Raw genomic sequence first — 17,605 nt, 5'->3', positions numbered from 1 at the left:
CTTCTCCTAATTTCCTTGGCACTCACCGGTGCAGCATTCCTTCCACATCCAGGAGGAAAATGGCGTACAACGTTTACCCCCTTCTTAAGACGAATATCTCCCCTTGCAATTGCCTTCCTCGTATGTTCTCTATGGTACTCCTCGGATTGTTTCAAAAGGAAATCTATTTCAGTTTTAGATTATTGGAGCTACTCTCACTTTCAAAATTCTGGCTACTCTCAAAGCTTTCCTTATTATGAACCCATTCTGCTAAGTTCTTAGGAATTCTATTATCAGGAATTCGGGATGGACCACCTTCCGAATCACCTGTATCAAGGTGCCATTTGCTTCTAGCCGTAGAATCTAAAGATCTCTCGCTATCACTATGAGAGGTATTGAGACTACCACCACTTCTAGACATGGTGTGTATGTCACCAGTGCACCTCAAAACCTATATGTAATCAAATAGTAATTGCTTAATTATTTATGCATCTCAAAAGTAGGTAGATTTCTATCTGAAGATGCATAAATACTATTCAATCTAACCTAACTTAACTTATCTTAACTTATCTTAACTTAACTAGACTTGGGGCCACGCAGTGTCAGTGTAGATTCTTTAAAATAACATTAAAACCAAAGACTTTAAAATCCAAAGCTTTAAAATCAAAATATCTGATCTCTAAACCATGCTCTGATACCAATCTAAATTGTCACGACCCGGAACTCCCCATCGGGCCCGTGACAACCGCCGCGAGGCCTCGACAGACATTCTTCACCCCGAATGCCGATTGAAACCTCGCAAGGCTTAGCATCAACTTCCGCATCTCCCCGGTGAGCAACAGTTATTAAATCTCGTATTTCAAGAAAAATCATAAGTCATTTTCAAATAAGAACAATAAAATATTATTTTCTGGCTCACAGGGGTATTTTCGTAATTTTTCGTCAAAAATCTCAAAACTTGCTAAAAATGTAGTAGGTAAGCAGAAAATATATATTTAATGATTTAAAAACAATTAAGTATCTAAAACGTTCATTTGAAAGCAAATTGTTGACAACTAGTACTATTCAAAAATAATAAATAAGATATTCTATTTTCTCATAAAATAAATTTTTATAGAAATATTCGTAAATAATTTTTCGCACATGAAAGTAAAATAAAAATTATATGAATAGAAATACAAATAACCAAAATATAAGTTTTGATCTGCACTGACACGTGGGCTCCAATTGACCAAGAGGATGTAAGACTGTGAACTCTTACTTTTTATAATGCAGTTCCGAGCTTAGTTCTCGTCCTACTCGACTATCTACAAACTGTCCTGAGCCTGAAAAATATATAGGAAGAAGGGGTGAGATTTTATAATCCCAGTGAGTAAACAAATACCATCTAAAGTATCTAAAGCCGAGTAAATGGAGACAATTAAATAAGTCATCATACTGTAATTTCATTACCTTTCAGTTCATTTCAACCAAATAAAATTAATCCATATAAATCGAGTAATCAACTTGGCTTATGAATTTCTTAAAACTTTGGCTCGTGCCAAAACTCGTACTCAGTGATACCTTGCGCAGGGCATCCCACCGAGTCCGCCAAGGCTGTTAAAATTTCATATACACTTAAAATATATTTTTAGTTTGAGAAAAATACAGCCGTTCCTTGGCGTTGGCTGAGTTCCCCTTCACGTGGTGGTTTAGCGTGAAGTGAACCCTAAGCTTTACCCCAGGAGATACCCTACGCGCCTCTCCGTTCGAGGTAATAATATAATGGAGTTTACCGTGCCCCTCTAATAGGCTGGTCCACGGAACCCCCTCTGCAGTAAATAATTAATATATACTCCACCAATTCAATAAAATTCATTCTAGCATGACATGACAATTTATCGCAACCTAGCCTCTCAAGGCTAAATACACAGTATAAATAATTCTAACACCAAAATCAGTTTAGCCATTCATGCTCATTTATTATCATAAGCCATTCAATTCAAAACCATAAATTTGCAACACAAGCAGGCAGTCTCCAATTACTCTATTTCAAAACCAGTATTCAATTTGTTAGAAAATTTATAAAATCATTTTATAAAATCACAATTTCTATTAAAACATAACAATTTACCATTTAAACCCATTTTTCATAAAATCACACAGTTGTATAAAACTACTATAGATAATTAAGACGATAATAAGTTTACTCACAGTATTAGGAGTAGAAATACTCCTATCTTCCGCCCTCGGGTGCAGTCTCTTACCCGAAACAATTGAGTCACCACCTATCCATAATCCATGACACAAAATTCAATAAATTGTGTCAATTTATCATAAATTATTTCAGGCTCTTACCCATGCGTATGCACTAGATAGGATTTGAAATGTCTAGACAATCGCTTAATTGCGGTGTCCGACCTAACTCGCCTATACACGGAGTAAATTCCTAAAATCCCCAATTCGACTCCAATTCCATCCATTTCAATTTCAATTATCCAATTATATCCACAATACCTCAATGACTGTGAATTTGGTCCAATTTATCAGTCCGAACTATAAATTACGCTTTTACCCCTAGTGGGTAAAAATTTCAATTTATTGCACCGAAAATTCCCATTTAATTTCCAACCTCATAATTCATCATTTTTGTCACGACCCGGAACTCCCCATCGAGCCCGTGACAACCGCCGCGAAGCCTCGACAAACATTCTTCACCCCGAATGTCGATCGAAACCTCGCAAGGCTCTCGTATCAGCTTTCGCACTTCCCCGGTGAGCAATAGTTATCAAATAATCAAAATACGAAGGATTACAAATCATTTCCAAATCATAACATAACATTTTTTTTTTTTTGCTCATAGGGGCATTTTTGTCATTTTTGTCGAAAACCTCGAAACTTGCTAAAAATGTAGTAGGTAAGCCGAAAATATATATTTAATGATTTAAAAAAAATTAAGTATCTAAAACGTTCATTTGAAGTGAAAATTTGACCATTTGAATATAATAAAAATATTCAATAAAATAAACTATTTTCTTGTAAAATAATTTTCATAAAACTATCGATACATAATTCTTATAGCGTAAAAGATAATTATATACATATATACTATAAAACAAATAACCAAAGCATAAAATTTCTTTTACAGTGACACGTGGGCCCACATCTATCCAAAATGCATCGGAAGCTGGAAACCTACAGCTTTTACCGATTCGAGTCCAAATGAAAGTCCTTGTCAAAATCAGCTAACTATGGAATTCCCTGAGCCTGAAATGTGAGGAAATGAGGGTGGTGAGATTATAAAATCTCAGTGAGTAAACAGATACCATCTAAAGTATCTAAAGTCGAGTAAATGGAGACAATTAAAATAAATCATCATACTGTAATTTCATTACCTTTCAACTCATTTCAACCAAATAAAATCAATCCATAAAAATCGAGAAATCAACTTGGCTTATGAATTTCTTAAAACTTTGGCTCGTGCCAAAACTCATGCTCGGTGATACCTTGCGCAGGGCATCAAACCGAGTCCGCCAAGGCTGTTAAAATTTTATATACACTTAAAATATATTTTTAGTTTGAGAAAAATACAGCCGTTCCTTGGCGTTGGCTGAGTTCCCCTTCACGTGGTGGTTTGGCGTGAAGTGAACCCTAAGCTATACCCCAGGAGATACCCTACGCGCCTCTCCGTTCGAGGTAAGAATATAATGGAGTTTACCGTGCCCCTCTAATAGGCTGGTCCACGGAACCCCCTCTGCAGTAAATAATTAATATATAATCCACCAATCAATAAAATTCATTCTAGCATGACATGGCAATTTATCGCAACCTAGCCTCTCAAGGCTATATACACAGTATAAATAATTCTGACACCAAAATCAGTTTAGCCATTCATGCTCATTTATTGTCATAAGCCATTCAATTCAAAACCATAAATTTGCAACACAAACTAGCAGTCTCCAATTACTCTATTTTCAAAACCAATATTCGATTTTCTAGAAAATTTATAAAATCATTTTATAAAATCACAATTTCCCTTAAAACATAACAATTTACCATTTAAACCCATTTTTCATAAAATCACACAGTTGTATAAAACTACTCTAGATAATTAAGACGATAATAAGTTTACTCACAATGTCTAGAATGCAGACTTTCGAAGCACTCTGTCTACTGGTCCTCGGATGTAATTTTCTTGCCTTTATTGGAGGACTCACCACCTTGACACAGTACAAAATCGAGAATTCACTAAGTTGGTACTAAATCAAAATTAAACTAATTTGGACTACCAATGCATGATATGGAATGCAAAAATGCACTGGTAACTATCTAAATCCGGTATTAGCCTAATTCGTCTTATCACCCGATTAAATTCCTAACGGGTTTGTTTAAACTCCAATTTAATTCTTTTCAGTTTCTATACCTCAATTGCACCCAAATTAACTTAATGTCCCTCAGTGTGATGCAAATTATCAGTCCCAATAGTAAATTACGAAAATACCCCTAGTGGGTAAAAATTCATATTTTTGCTCCGAAAATTCCCATTATTTTTCTAGGCTCATAATTCATTATTCCTTAACCAATTCTCCTAGAATAAAATCAAACTCATCCTCACTCACTACATGGTAAATTCAGCCATTAATGGTTGGGGGAGAAAATAAATTCTTTTCTTGTTGTTTTGTTTCTAAATATGCTAAACTAACTAAAAACACTAACATAAATTAAAATCAAATAAATCCAACAACTTTCTCTCTCCTAACCCATTTTTTCAGAATTGAATTCATCATGAAAACATGTAATTTAATCATGGAAAATAAAGAGAAATGCTTGGGAATAAGAAAACTCAAGCTTAATAGAAAAAATCTCACCTTTTTCACTTAATTTCCTTGAAAATTCACACTTTTTCTTTGATTTTCTCTCTCTAGGGTTTTGTTTTCTCCTTTCTCTCTCTTGTTTCTTGCTTGGCCGAATGTTGAAGAAGAAGAATGGGTGGGCTGATTTTTTTATGCCTTTTTTATTGTTTAATGAAATAATATTATTTTATTCATATTTTAAATATTTTATTAATTCATTTGTTTTTTCTAGCCATCCATTTGTCCTAATTTTTCCACCATGCATTCCCTTTGACTTATCCAAGCCTTAAGTGAAATTTCCAGATTTTTCCAAAGTTTTGGTGGAGCAAATTCTTCAAAATTACACTTTTGCCCCCGAACTTTTCAAAAATTACATTTTTGCCCCAAAAATTGAAAATTTTCCATAATGCATAATTTTCACTCCTCATACTCATTTCACACTCCAAATAATTAAATTTGATCAAAATCCTTTCAAAAAATTAAATTTTCGATTTTGAATGGTAAAATTACCATTTTACCCTTTTACTCCAAATTATACCGAAATTAAAATTTTTCACTTCTAAACCTCAAATCTTACTCCAATAAGTCAAATGGGGCCAAAAATCTTTTCTAAAAATTTCAATTTTGTCCCCAGGTGGCAAATGACCATTTTACCCCTGGATAGCGAAAATTCCAATTTGACTCCAAATTGATCCTCGAACTCCGAATCACCATATTAACCCATTCTGGGACTTTAAAATTCTTAATTTCATTGTAAATTCTCTATTTGATCTAGTTCGAGGCTTAAATCAACTTTATTGTACCTCTAGGTACAATACCGACTTTTGTAAATTTTTCAAGACTTTCTTAGCATGTAAACATGCTATCCACCACATGTATGTCATCACAAATATTTCTGTAGAGTCGGGCTTGTCATCTTCTCCCCCACTTGGATCAACCATATGATCCTCCTTCTTGATTGACTTTGACATCCGGCTAAATATTAATATTTTAATATTATTTTATTAATAAAATATTATTTTATTCTAAAAATTTTATCTCGTCTCCTTGGTACCAAAAATACCTTATTATGCCTCACTTGACTTCCAAATCGCCCTTTTATCTCACAAATTCTCCTCCGATAAAATTATTATTATTTTATTATTATTTTCTCACTTGCGAAACATTTTATCCTAAACTACTCATTTCGTCTTTTATCACTTCTAAACATTTTAATTGACCTCAATTTGCATTTGATCAATTTTATTTATCACCATATCAAAGTATGGGGTATTTCAATCTCCCCCACTTAAATAGAATTCGTCCTCGAATTCCCGTCGATGTTGCGTTATCAATCTCCTTCTATGATCCTACTCCTTGTTCCTTTTATAGGGACATTCAATTTATTTCCCTCGTTCACCTTCAGTTCAATTAAATGCTTTATTTAAAGCAATTATCATCCTTTGGAACCGGATCAGTAATACTTTTCACAACCATGATCTCTTATATCTAGACACTAAGCATGCCTTTATCTCCATTATTACATTTGAACCATAACTTCATCTCAATTATACCGATTTCGATCACATATCATACTTACTTATGTATACCTATTCATCGTTTTATTAATTTGCTCCATACCAATTTTCTCAACCTTGATTCATCCATCTTATACTGGTCCAAACCCTTCCTTTAATGGAGTTCCATTAAAAACTTAAACAATTTAAGGTTTACTTTCAAAGTCATTCATAACTTTAATCGTTCATTACATGTCTGTTAACACTTTAGCTCACTAACCTCTCTGGACACTATTTCAAAATCTCCCAATTACCGAGAACCATTCTTCACTTCAGTTAGTAAAATTATCAATTTCATATATACATATATACATGCATTTTCAAATGTCAACCTCTCTCTTTATATATAGGAATCCATGTGTTCACATGCCTTGGACTACGTTCCCCCATTATTCATCTGTATCCCAATCCTAGTTTCAATATAATAATTCTTATAGTGCATGTCAACCTTCTTATTATACTTGTGTATAACTTCATATAATTCATATCATTTCCAACCATATGTTTGAGTTTCCTTATACTATATATCATTCATCACAATGTCATCTCCATTGAATTATAATCTATTATACGTGTATGCTTTATAATCCTATTGATGCCTCAAAGATTTATCTCAACTTGATCATTGCATCTCATGCAATACCACAATTCCTAAGAGTCATCCTTTTTGTCCTTAATCATCTTTCATGCCTCTATATTACCTTGTATCTTTCTTGCATTACGATATTGATTTGTCACTTAAGACTCAAACCCATTTGAATCATGTATGCCTTAAGCATTTTCGAATTCCAATTTCCATAATATATTAGGAAAGTTTCATTATCTGACTTCATTTTCAAGGTCAACTTCTATCATCCTTTGTTCCACTTCTTCATATGAACGTAACACCATTCTTCCTTAACTAATTTATAAATTGTACTTGAAATTGTAAAACTTAAAACTAGATTCCCCTCAAGTATTTTTCAATACTAATACTAATATCAATCTCAGCCTACAGCTTCCTTTTTATAATCACGTAACTTAGTGCTTGCTTTAACGAGATCCAGAGCAAAACTTCTCTTGAGTATTTCCTTGGGAATATCTATCTTAAACTTATGTCTCACAGCATGTGATCCCTTAACTTGTGATTTAGCCGTTAGGCTTCTCAGCAAGTTTTAAAAATTTTACGTTTCATACTTGCTGTGTATGATTATAATCTCTTCTCAAAGATGTTTATGTATTCCTAAAACACTTAATCTTAAAGATATATAAATACGTACTCATCCATTCAATCTCTAACTTATCTTCATAGGTTTTTAGGGTGCCACACAATTAGCCTCATGTTGTTACTAACCCTTGTCATTTTACTGTATTAAAACAGATATTACAAATTCTCGTAATGATATTCTATATAAACTGATTTTCTATACCAGTCTTGTAATTCTTCCTTCACACTTTCATTATTTGGTATCTCATCTCAATATAGTCACTTCAAGAATCTTTCAAATTTTTTTCTTTTAATTATATGCCTATATACAAGGCAATAAAGAAGTTTTTCAATTCATTTGGGTAAACATTCTCCAGAATATTTAAGACTCCCAGATAACAAAACACAATGACCAACAACCAAAATTCAATTTACAAGCTCATTATCGTGTCACTCCCATCTTACTCATGCATCATAGGCGTGAGATATTCGGAGCATTATAGCGTTGAACAATCAATGTTGAAGTACTGTAGCTATTAGAAATTTTCTCATCAAAGCTATTTGTTTGCATTCAAAGTCACCACATCAATCATTCTCAACCAGTGGTTTCCCTTTTAGATATATATCATGAGTTCCATAAGTATAGGTACCTTCTATTTTCTTGTCATACACACTAAGCTAGATTAATACTTTCATCTCATGTCATCTTTTGACATTTATCAACATTCATAAAATTCCACCTCAAAACATCCTTTCCATACAGTGTAATAAGTTCATGATAAATATACCACTCCACACATAAGTTGCTTACTATCTACAACTTTCCTCAAATTTATTGTCATCCTTATCCCATTTATCTTCTTTGTCTTATACTCCAATAATCTTATTGACTTTCGGTATAATTAACTACGAAAACAGCTTAGCTTCCTCCTTATTTTATTCTCACAATCCTTACTGAATCAAAATTTTATATTCCCCATATTCCATAATTTAACTTCATTGGGTTATATTTGTGCCCAACTATTACCTCATAGTGTCATAACATCACTGAATAATCCCCTTCATGCTTAAATTACAATCATTAACTTAATCACATTATCCATTCCGAATGTCATTTATAACCTTATTGCTTCCTTCTATAACCTTCCTCAATAATTATATTGCCAATTTATCTCTGTTATACTAAGAGATTCCCATACATATCTAATTATTTAAACTGCTATTTTACATTCCGCTTGAGTCATACAAAATAAAAGCCACTCCTAACTCCTTTACACAGGTAACTACTACATCTTCCCTTAAACGACACTTGCCTAGATTTATGACAATACAACTTCAACTAAAGTATTAAACATCTTTAGGTTCCTCATTGTCCTGATCCGGGCACATCAATGGATCCTCTTCCTCTTGAGATTTTCTCCTTTGTTCTTCAATCCAGGCTTGTTGTATTCTCTTATATTCTTCATCACTCACCGGTGTAGCATTTCTTTCACAACCAGGAGGAAAATGTCGTACACCTGACGCTTTTCTAAGAGGTTTACTTGCCACTGTTACTTTCTCCTTATCCTTTTCTGGTTGTCCCCTTACATTTCTCCCACAACCTGGTGGAAAGTGTCGGACTACTGTCACGCTCTTCCTAGAACGAATACCTCCTTCAGCTATCCTTAATTTCCCCATTTCTTTAACATGTTCCTTAGATTTTCTCAAAAGGGAACCTCTTATGCTTACATTAATATTATTACTATCTGTACTTTTTGGACTACTCGGTTCGGGTTGCCACCGGCTCTTAGCAGTAGAATCTAGCGATCCCTCGCTAATACTATGAGAGGCGTCGGGACTACCGTCTCTCCTAGACATGGTGTATGTGTCACCAGTGCACCTTAAAACCTATATGCAATCAAATAGTAATTGTTTAATTATTTATGCATCTCAAAAATAGGTAGATTTCTATATGTAGATGCATACATTCTATTCAATCTAACCTAACTTAACTTAACTTAATTGGACTTGGGGCCACGCAGTGTCAGTGTAGATTTCTTAAAACAACCTTAAAATCAAAAACTTTAAAATCTAAAGCTTTAAAATCAAAATATCTGATCTTTAAACCATGCTCTGATACCAATCTAAATTGTCACGACCCGGAACTCCCCATCGAGCCCGTGACAACCGCCGCGAAGCCTCGACAAACATTCTTCACCCCGAATGTCGATCGAAACCTCGCAAGGCTCTCGTATCAGCTTTCGCACTTCCCCGGTGAGCAATAGTTATCAAATAATCAAAATACGAAGGATTACAAATCATTTCCAAATCATAACATAACATTTTTTTTTTTTTGCTCATAGGGGCATTTTTGTCATTTTTGTCGAAAACCTCGAAACTTGCTAAAAATGTAGTAGGTAAGCCGAAAATATATATTTAATGATTTAAAAAAAATTAAGTATCTAAAACGTTCATTTGAAGTGAAAATTTGACCATTTGAATATAATAAAAATATTCAATAAAATAAACTATTTTCTTGTAAAATAATTTTCATAAAACTATCGATACATAATTCTTATAGCGTAAAAGATAATTATATACATATATACTATAAAACAAATAACCAAAGCATAAAATTTCTTTTACAGTGACACGTGGGCCCACATCTATCCAAAATGCATCAGAAGCTGGAAACCTACAGCTTTTACCGATTCGAGTCCAAATGAAAGTCCTTGTCAAAATCAGCTAACTATGGAATTCCCTGAGCCTGAAATGTGAGGAAATGAGGGTGGTGAGATTATAAAATCTCAGTGAGTAAACAGATACCATCTAAAGTATCTAAAGTCGAGTAAATGGAGACAATTAAAATAAATCATCATACTGTAATTTCATTACCTTTCAACTCATTTCAACCAAATAAAATCAATCCATAAAAATCGAGAAATCAACTTGGCTTATGAATTTCTTAAAACTTTGGCTCGTGCCAAAACTCATGCTCGGTGATACCTTGCGCAGGGCATCAAACCGAGTCCGCCAAGGCTGTTAAAATTTTATATACACTTAAAATATATTTTTAGTTTGAGAAAAATACAGCCGTTCCTTGGCGTTGGCTGAGTTCCCCTTCACGTGGTGGTTTGGCGTGAAGTGAACCCTAAGCTATACCCCAGGAGATACCCTACGCGCCTCTCCGTTCGAGGTAAGAATATAATGGAGTTTACCGTGCCCCTCTAATAGGCTGGTCCACGGAACCCCCTCTGCAGTAAATAATTAATATATAATCCACCAATCAATAAAATTCATTCTAGCATGACATGGCAATTTATCGCAACCTAGCCTCTCAAGGCTATATACACAGTATAAATAATTCTGACACCAAAATCAGTTTAGCCATTCATGCTCATTTATTGTCATAAGCCATTCAATTCAAAACCATAAATTTGCAACACAAACTAGCAGTCTCCAATTACTCTATTTTCAAAACCAATATTCGATTTTCTAGAAAATTTATAAAATCATTTTATAAAATCACAATTTCCCTTAAAACATAACAATTTACCATTTAAACCCATTTTTCATAAAATCACACAGTTGTATAAAACTACTCTAGATAATTAAGACGATAATAAGTTTACTCACAATGTCTAGAATGCAGACTTTCGAAGCACTCTGTCTACTGGTCCTCGGATGTAATTTTCTTGCCTTTATTGGAGGACTCACCACCTTGACACAGTACAAAATCGAGAATTCACTAAGTTGGTACTAAATCAAAATTAAACTAATTTGGACTACCAATGCATGATATGGAATGCAAAAATGCACTGGTAACTATCTAAATCCGGTATTAGCCTAATTCGTCTTATCACCCGATTAAATTCCTAACGGGTTTGTTTAAACTCCAATTTAATTCTTTTCAGTTTCTATACCTCAATTGCACCCAAATTAACTTAATGTCCCTCAGTGTGATGCAAATTATCAGTCCCAATAGTAAATTACGAAAATACCCCTAGTGGGTAAAAATTCATATTTTTGCTCCGAAAATTCCCATTATTTTTCTAGGCTCATAATTCATTATTCCTTAACCAATTCTCCTAGAATAAAATCAAACTCATCCTCACTCACTACATGGTAAATTCAGCCATTAATGGTTGGGGGAGAAAATAAATTCTTTTCTTGTTGTTTTGTTTCTAAATATGCTAAACTAACTAAAAACACTAACATAAATTAAAATCAAATAAATCCAACAACTTTCTCTCTCCTAACCCATTTTTTCAGAATTGAATTCATCATGAAAACATGTAATTTAATCATGGAAAATAAAGAGAAATGCTTGGGAATAAGAAAACTCAAGCTTAATAGAAAAAATCTCACCTTTTTCACTTAATTTCCTTGAAAATTCACACTTTTTCTTTGATTTTCTCTCTCTAGGGTTTTGTTTTCTCCTTTCTCTCTCTTGTTTCTTGCTTGGCCGAATGTTGAAGAAGAAGAATGGGTGGGCTGATTTTTTTATGCCTTTTTTATTGTTTAATGAAATAATATTATTTTATTCATATTTTAAATATTTTATTAATTCATTTGTTTTTTCTAGCCATCCATTTGTCCTAATTTTTCCACCATGCATTCCCTTTGACTTATCCAAGCCTTAAGTGAAATTTCCAGATTTTTCCAAAGTTTTGGTGGAGCAAATTCTTCAAAATTACACTTTTGCCCCCGAACTTTTCAAAAATTACATTTTTGCCCCAAAAATTGAAAATTTTCCATAATGCATAATTTTCACTCCTCATACTCATTTCACACTCCAAATAATTAAATTTGATCAAAATCCTTTCAAAAAATTAAATTTTCGATTTTGAATGGTAAAATTACCATTTTACCCTTTTACTCCAAATTATACCGAAATTAAAATTTTTCACTTCTAAACCTCAAATCTTACTCCAATAAGTCAAATGGGGCCAAAAATCTTTTCTAAAAATTTCAATTTTGTCCCCAGGTGGCAAATGACCATTTTACCCCTAGATAGCGAAAATTCCAATTTGACTCCAAATTGATCCTCGAACTCCGAATCACCATATTAACCCATTCTGGGACTTTAAAATTCTTAATTTCATTGTAAATTCTCTATTTGATCTAGTTCGAGGCTTAAATCAACTTTATTGTACCTCTAGGTACAATACCGACTTTTGTAAATTTTTCAAGACTTTCTTAGCATGTAAACATGCTATCCACCACATGTATGTCATCACAAATATTTCTGTAGAGTCGGGCTTGTCATCTTCTCCCCCACTTGGATCAACCATATGATCCTCCTTCTTGATTGACTTTGACATCCGGCTAAATATTAATATTTTAATATTATTTTATTAATAAAATATTATTTTATTCTAAAAATTTTATCTCGTCTCCTTGGTACCAAAAATACCTTATTATGCCTCACTTGACTTCCAAATCGCCCTTTTATCTCACAAATTCTCCTCCGATAAAATTATTATTATTTTATTATTATTTTCTCACTTGCGAAACATTTTATCCTAAACTACTCATTTCGTCTTTTATCACTTCTAAACATTTTAATTGACCTCAATTTGCATTTGATCAACTTTATTTATCACCATATCAAAGTATGGGGTATTTCAATTTTTCCACCCAATTCTCTTAAAATAAAGTCAACCTCATCCTCACATACCATTGGCTAGATTCGGCCTAGGGAAATTCATGGAGAAGATAAATATTTTTCTTGTTGTTTTGTTTCTAAATATGCTAAACTAACTAAAAACACTAACATAAATTAAAATCAAATAAATCCAACAACTTTCTCTCTCCTAACCCATTTTTTCAGAATTGAATTCATCATGAAAACATGTAATTTAATCATGGAAAATAAAGAGAAATGCTTGGGAATAAGAAAACTCAAGCTTAATAGAAAAAATCTCACCTTTTTCACTTAATTTCCTTGAAAATTCACACTTTTTCTTTGATTTTCTCTCTCTAGGGTTTTTTTTTCTCCTTTCTCTCTCTTGTTTCTTGCTTGGCCGAATGTTGAAGAAGAAGAATGGGTGGGCTGATTTTTTTATGCCTTTTTTATTGTTTAATGAAATAATATTATTTTATTCATATTTTAAATATTTTATTAATTCATTTGTTTTTTCTAGCCATCCATTTGTCCTAATTTTTCCACCATGCATTCCCTTTGACTTATCCAAGCCTTAAGTGAAATTTCCAGATTTTTCCAAAGTTTTGGTGGAGCAAATTCTTTAAAATTACACTTTTACCCCCGAACTTTTCAAAAATTACATTTTTGCCCCAAAAATTGAAAATTTTCCATAATGCATAATTTTCACTCCTCATACTCATTTCACACTCCAAATAATTAAATTTGATCAAAATCCTTTCAAAAAATTAAATTTTCGATTTTGAATGGTAAAATTACCATTTTACCCTTTTACTCCAAATTATACCGAAATTAAAATTTTTCACTTATAAACCTCAAATCTTACTCCAATAAGTCAAATGGGGCCAAAAATCTTTTCTAAAAATTTCAATTTTGTCCCCAGGTGGCAAATGACCATTTTACCCCTGGATAGCGAAAATTCCAATTTGACTCCAAATTGATCCTCGAACTCTGAATCACCATATTAACCCATTCTGGGACTTTAAAATTCTTAATTTCATTGTAAATTCTCTATTTGATCTAGTTCGAGGCTTAAATCAACTTTATTGTACCTCTAGGTACAATACCGACTTTTGTAAATTTTTCAAGACTTTCTTAGCATGTAAACATGCTATCCACCACATGTATGTCATCACAAATATTTCTGTAGAGTCGGGCTTGTCATCTTCTCCCCCACTTGGATCAACCATATGATCCTCCTTCTTGATTGACTTTGACATCCGGCTAAATATTAATATTTTAATATTATTTTATTAATAAAATATTATTTTATTCTAAAAATTTTATCTTATCTCCTTGGTACCAAAAATACCTTATTATGCCTCACTTGACTTCCAAATCGCCTTTTATCTCACAAATTCTCCTCCGATAAAATTATTATTATTTTCTCACTTGCGAAACATTTTATCCTAAACTACTCCTTTCGTCTTTTATCACTTCTAAACATTTTAATTGACCTCAATTTGCATTTGATCAACTTTATTTATCACCATATCAAAGTATGGGGTATTTCATACTATGTCTCTAACTTAAAACTTTTCAAATTGTTTGACTTTCATTAACTGATTAGGGACACCTTTAACTGATTAAGAGTTCACTAACTTATCTTAGCTAACTTAAAATAAAGATGTTTTAATTGATTAAAGGGGGTCCTAAATAATTAATGTGAGTTTTTTTCCCTTTTAACACTCTTTTACCTAATCAGGACATTCCATAATCAATTACATCAAGGAATGAACATGATCATTATAAAGTATATCATCAAAAACATGATCAATTCAGCATAATTTAGACTTTATTGACATCAATCATTCCTAGATCTCTCCTAATTATATAAAATTATTCTTCACTCAATGGTTTTGTGAAAATGTCAACCAATTGATGGTAGGTGTTTACAAAATCTATTTCAATATCTTTCTTAAGCACATGATCTCTAATGAAATGATGTCTAATTTCTATGTGCTTTGTTCTAGAGTGTTGAGCAAGATTTTTGGAGATATTTGTAGCACTCATATTATCACAATATATCAGAACTTTATGCATAGTCATTCTAAAGTCATTTAATTGCTGCCTAATTTATAGTATTTGTGCACAACAACTACCTAGTGATATACACTCAACTTCAATAGTTGATAGAGCAACAAAATTTTGTTTCTTGCAAAACCAAGACACAAGCATGTTTCCAAAGAATTGACAAATACCTTTAGTACTTTTTTGATCAATTTTACTACCAGCAAAATCAGCATCGGAATAGCCAAAAAGATTAAAAGATGAGCCTTTTTGATACTATAGGCCTAAGCTTTGAGTATTCAATAGATATCTAAAAATCCTTTTCACTGCAGTCAAATGTGATTCCTTGGGACATGATTGGAATCTTGCACATAGGCAAACACTAAATAAGATATCAAGTCTACTTGTAGTTTGATAAAGAAGTGAACCAATCATGTAAAGCCTGACCTTATAAAATACTTGTTATGACATACATGTGATGATAGCATGATTGCATGCTAAGAGAGTATCGAAAAATTTACAAAAGTAGGTATTGTACCTAGAGATACAACAAAGTTAATTTAAGCCTCGACCTAGATCAAATAGGAATTTTAAGGTGAAATTGAGAGCTTCACAGTCCAAGGATGACTCAAAATGATAATTCGGAGTTTGAGGATCAATTTGGAGTCAAACCAAAATTTTCACTATTTAGGTGTAAAATGGTCATTTGCCACCTGGGGACAAAATGAAAATTTTTAGAAAAGATTTTTTGGCCCCATTTGACTTATTGGAGTATGATTTGATGTTGAGAAGTGAAAAAAAATTGTAATCTCGGTATTTTTCGGAGATAGGGGTAAAATGGTAATTTTGCTACCCTAGGGGCAAAATTATAATTTTACACACCCGACACTTGTCCAGCACATGGATTTTATCCAATATTATCATGGATAATTGAAAAAATTTATATGGTGGAGAGAGAAAGCTTAATAGTTAAGAAATGACACATGGACCAATAATATGGTGACATGTGTCAAGTTTATATCCATTTATTTTTTTTAGCTTTAAAATCAGCAAAAATCAGCCTATTTTCTTCATTATGGCCGGCTAAAGCATGAAGTGAAGAAGAACAAAGAAAGAACAAAACCTAGGTGGGAAAATTGAAGAAAAAGTGTGGGATTTCAAGGGATTAAGCTAATAAAGGTAAAATTTTGTGATTTTACCTTATGATTTACACTACCCATGCTTTCTTTTTCATTTTCCATGCTTAGAACTCAAGTTTTCATGATGAACCCATGTTGGCCGAATTTGAGAGGAGAGGTTTTGAGCATTGATTTTGCTAGATTTCATGTTAATTAAGTGTTTTTGGTTGTTTAGTAATGGAAAGTATGAAAATCTAGCAAGAAATCACTTTGTTCTTCACAAACCCACAAGAGGCCGAATTTTCTAGGGAGGATATTGAGGCTGAAATTGATGATATTTCATGATATTTTGGTTGTATTTAATGATTGGTGAGGCTAGAAATTTAATGGGAAATTTTAGCATGAAAATCTGAATTTTTACCTAATGTATAGACATGTGCGATTTATGATTCCGACTGATAAATTGAATTATATTCACAGTCATTGAGGTATTTTAAGTATAATTGGAGTGTAGAAAGTGAAAGAAATCGATTTGGAGTTAAATTGGAGGTTTTAACCAATTACACCGAGAATAGTGCAAATTAGGTTGAATACTGTATTTAAACGGCTATTCGGACATTTTTACATTCCATATCATGCATTAGTAGTCTAAATTAGTTTAATTTTGATTTAGTACCAATGTAGTAAGTTTCTCGATTTTGTACTATGTCAAGGTGGTGAATCCTCCGATAAAGGCAAGGAAATTGTACCCCGAGGATCGGTAGTTAGAGTACTCTAGAAATTCGACTCCCGAAATAGTGAGTAACCTTGTCATCATTTTAATTATCTAAAGTATGTTTTAACTCGGTTTTAGTGAAATTTTATGAAAATGAGTCAAATGGCAAATTTTAGGTTTTATAAACAAAACTGTGTTTAAATGAAAAGATTTTATAAATTGTCTTGAAACGAAATAACGATTTTGAAAATAGAGTAATTGGAGACCACCAGTATGTTGTAAATTTATGATTGGAAATTGATGGCTTATGTTATATTGTTATTGTGTTGGCATGACTGGTTGGGTTGTATTTTATGAATTGTATGAATTGTTTTACTTTACCTTTGCAGGCTGGGTAGTAAAATATTAGCCCTGTTATGCTGTCAAAATTTTATTATATGGTGGGTTTAGCTTGCTGTAGTAGGAGAATTCTGTGGACCAGCCTATTAGAGGGGCTCGAAATCTAGATATATTTATGTACCTCGGTTGGAGAGGCGCTTAAGGTATCTCTTGAGGTATGGATAAA

The 17,605-nt window shown here is 32.7% G+C and overlaps 2 long non-coding RNA genes across 2 annotated transcripts; both read right to left on the bottom strand.

Moving 5' to 3' along the window:
• Nucleotides 1-2,641: 2,641 nt before the first annotated feature.
• On the bottom strand, nt 2,642-5,253 carry LOC148763735 (uncharacterized). The gene is made up of 3 exons (XR_016025055.1): nt 4,827-5,253; nt 4,095-4,178; nt 2,642-3,225 (listed from the first exon to the last, which is right to left on the bottom strand). It is a non-coding gene; the product is annotated as an uncharacterized LOC148763735 (long non-coding RNA).
• A 4,975-nt stretch (nt 5,254-10,228) lies between these two features.
• Nucleotides 10,229-12,327, bottom strand: LOC148763734 (uncharacterized). Its single transcript, XR_016025466.1, has 3 exons — nt 11,901-12,327; nt 11,169-11,252; nt 10,229-10,299 (listed from the first exon to the last, which is right to left on the bottom strand). It is a non-coding gene; the product is annotated as an uncharacterized LOC148763734 (long non-coding RNA).
• Between the last annotated feature and the right edge of the window lie 5,278 nt (nt 12,328-17,605).

Source organism: Theobroma cacao, chromosome 3 (genome assembly GCF_053813885.1).
Source record: "Theobroma cacao isolate CCN51 chromosome 3, ASM5381388v1, whole genome shotgun sequence".
NCBI classification, from domain to species: Eukaryota; Viridiplantae; Streptophyta; class Magnoliopsida; order Malvales; family Malvaceae; genus Theobroma; species Theobroma cacao.
This window is presented reverse-complemented; position numbering and strand designations above follow the sequence as displayed.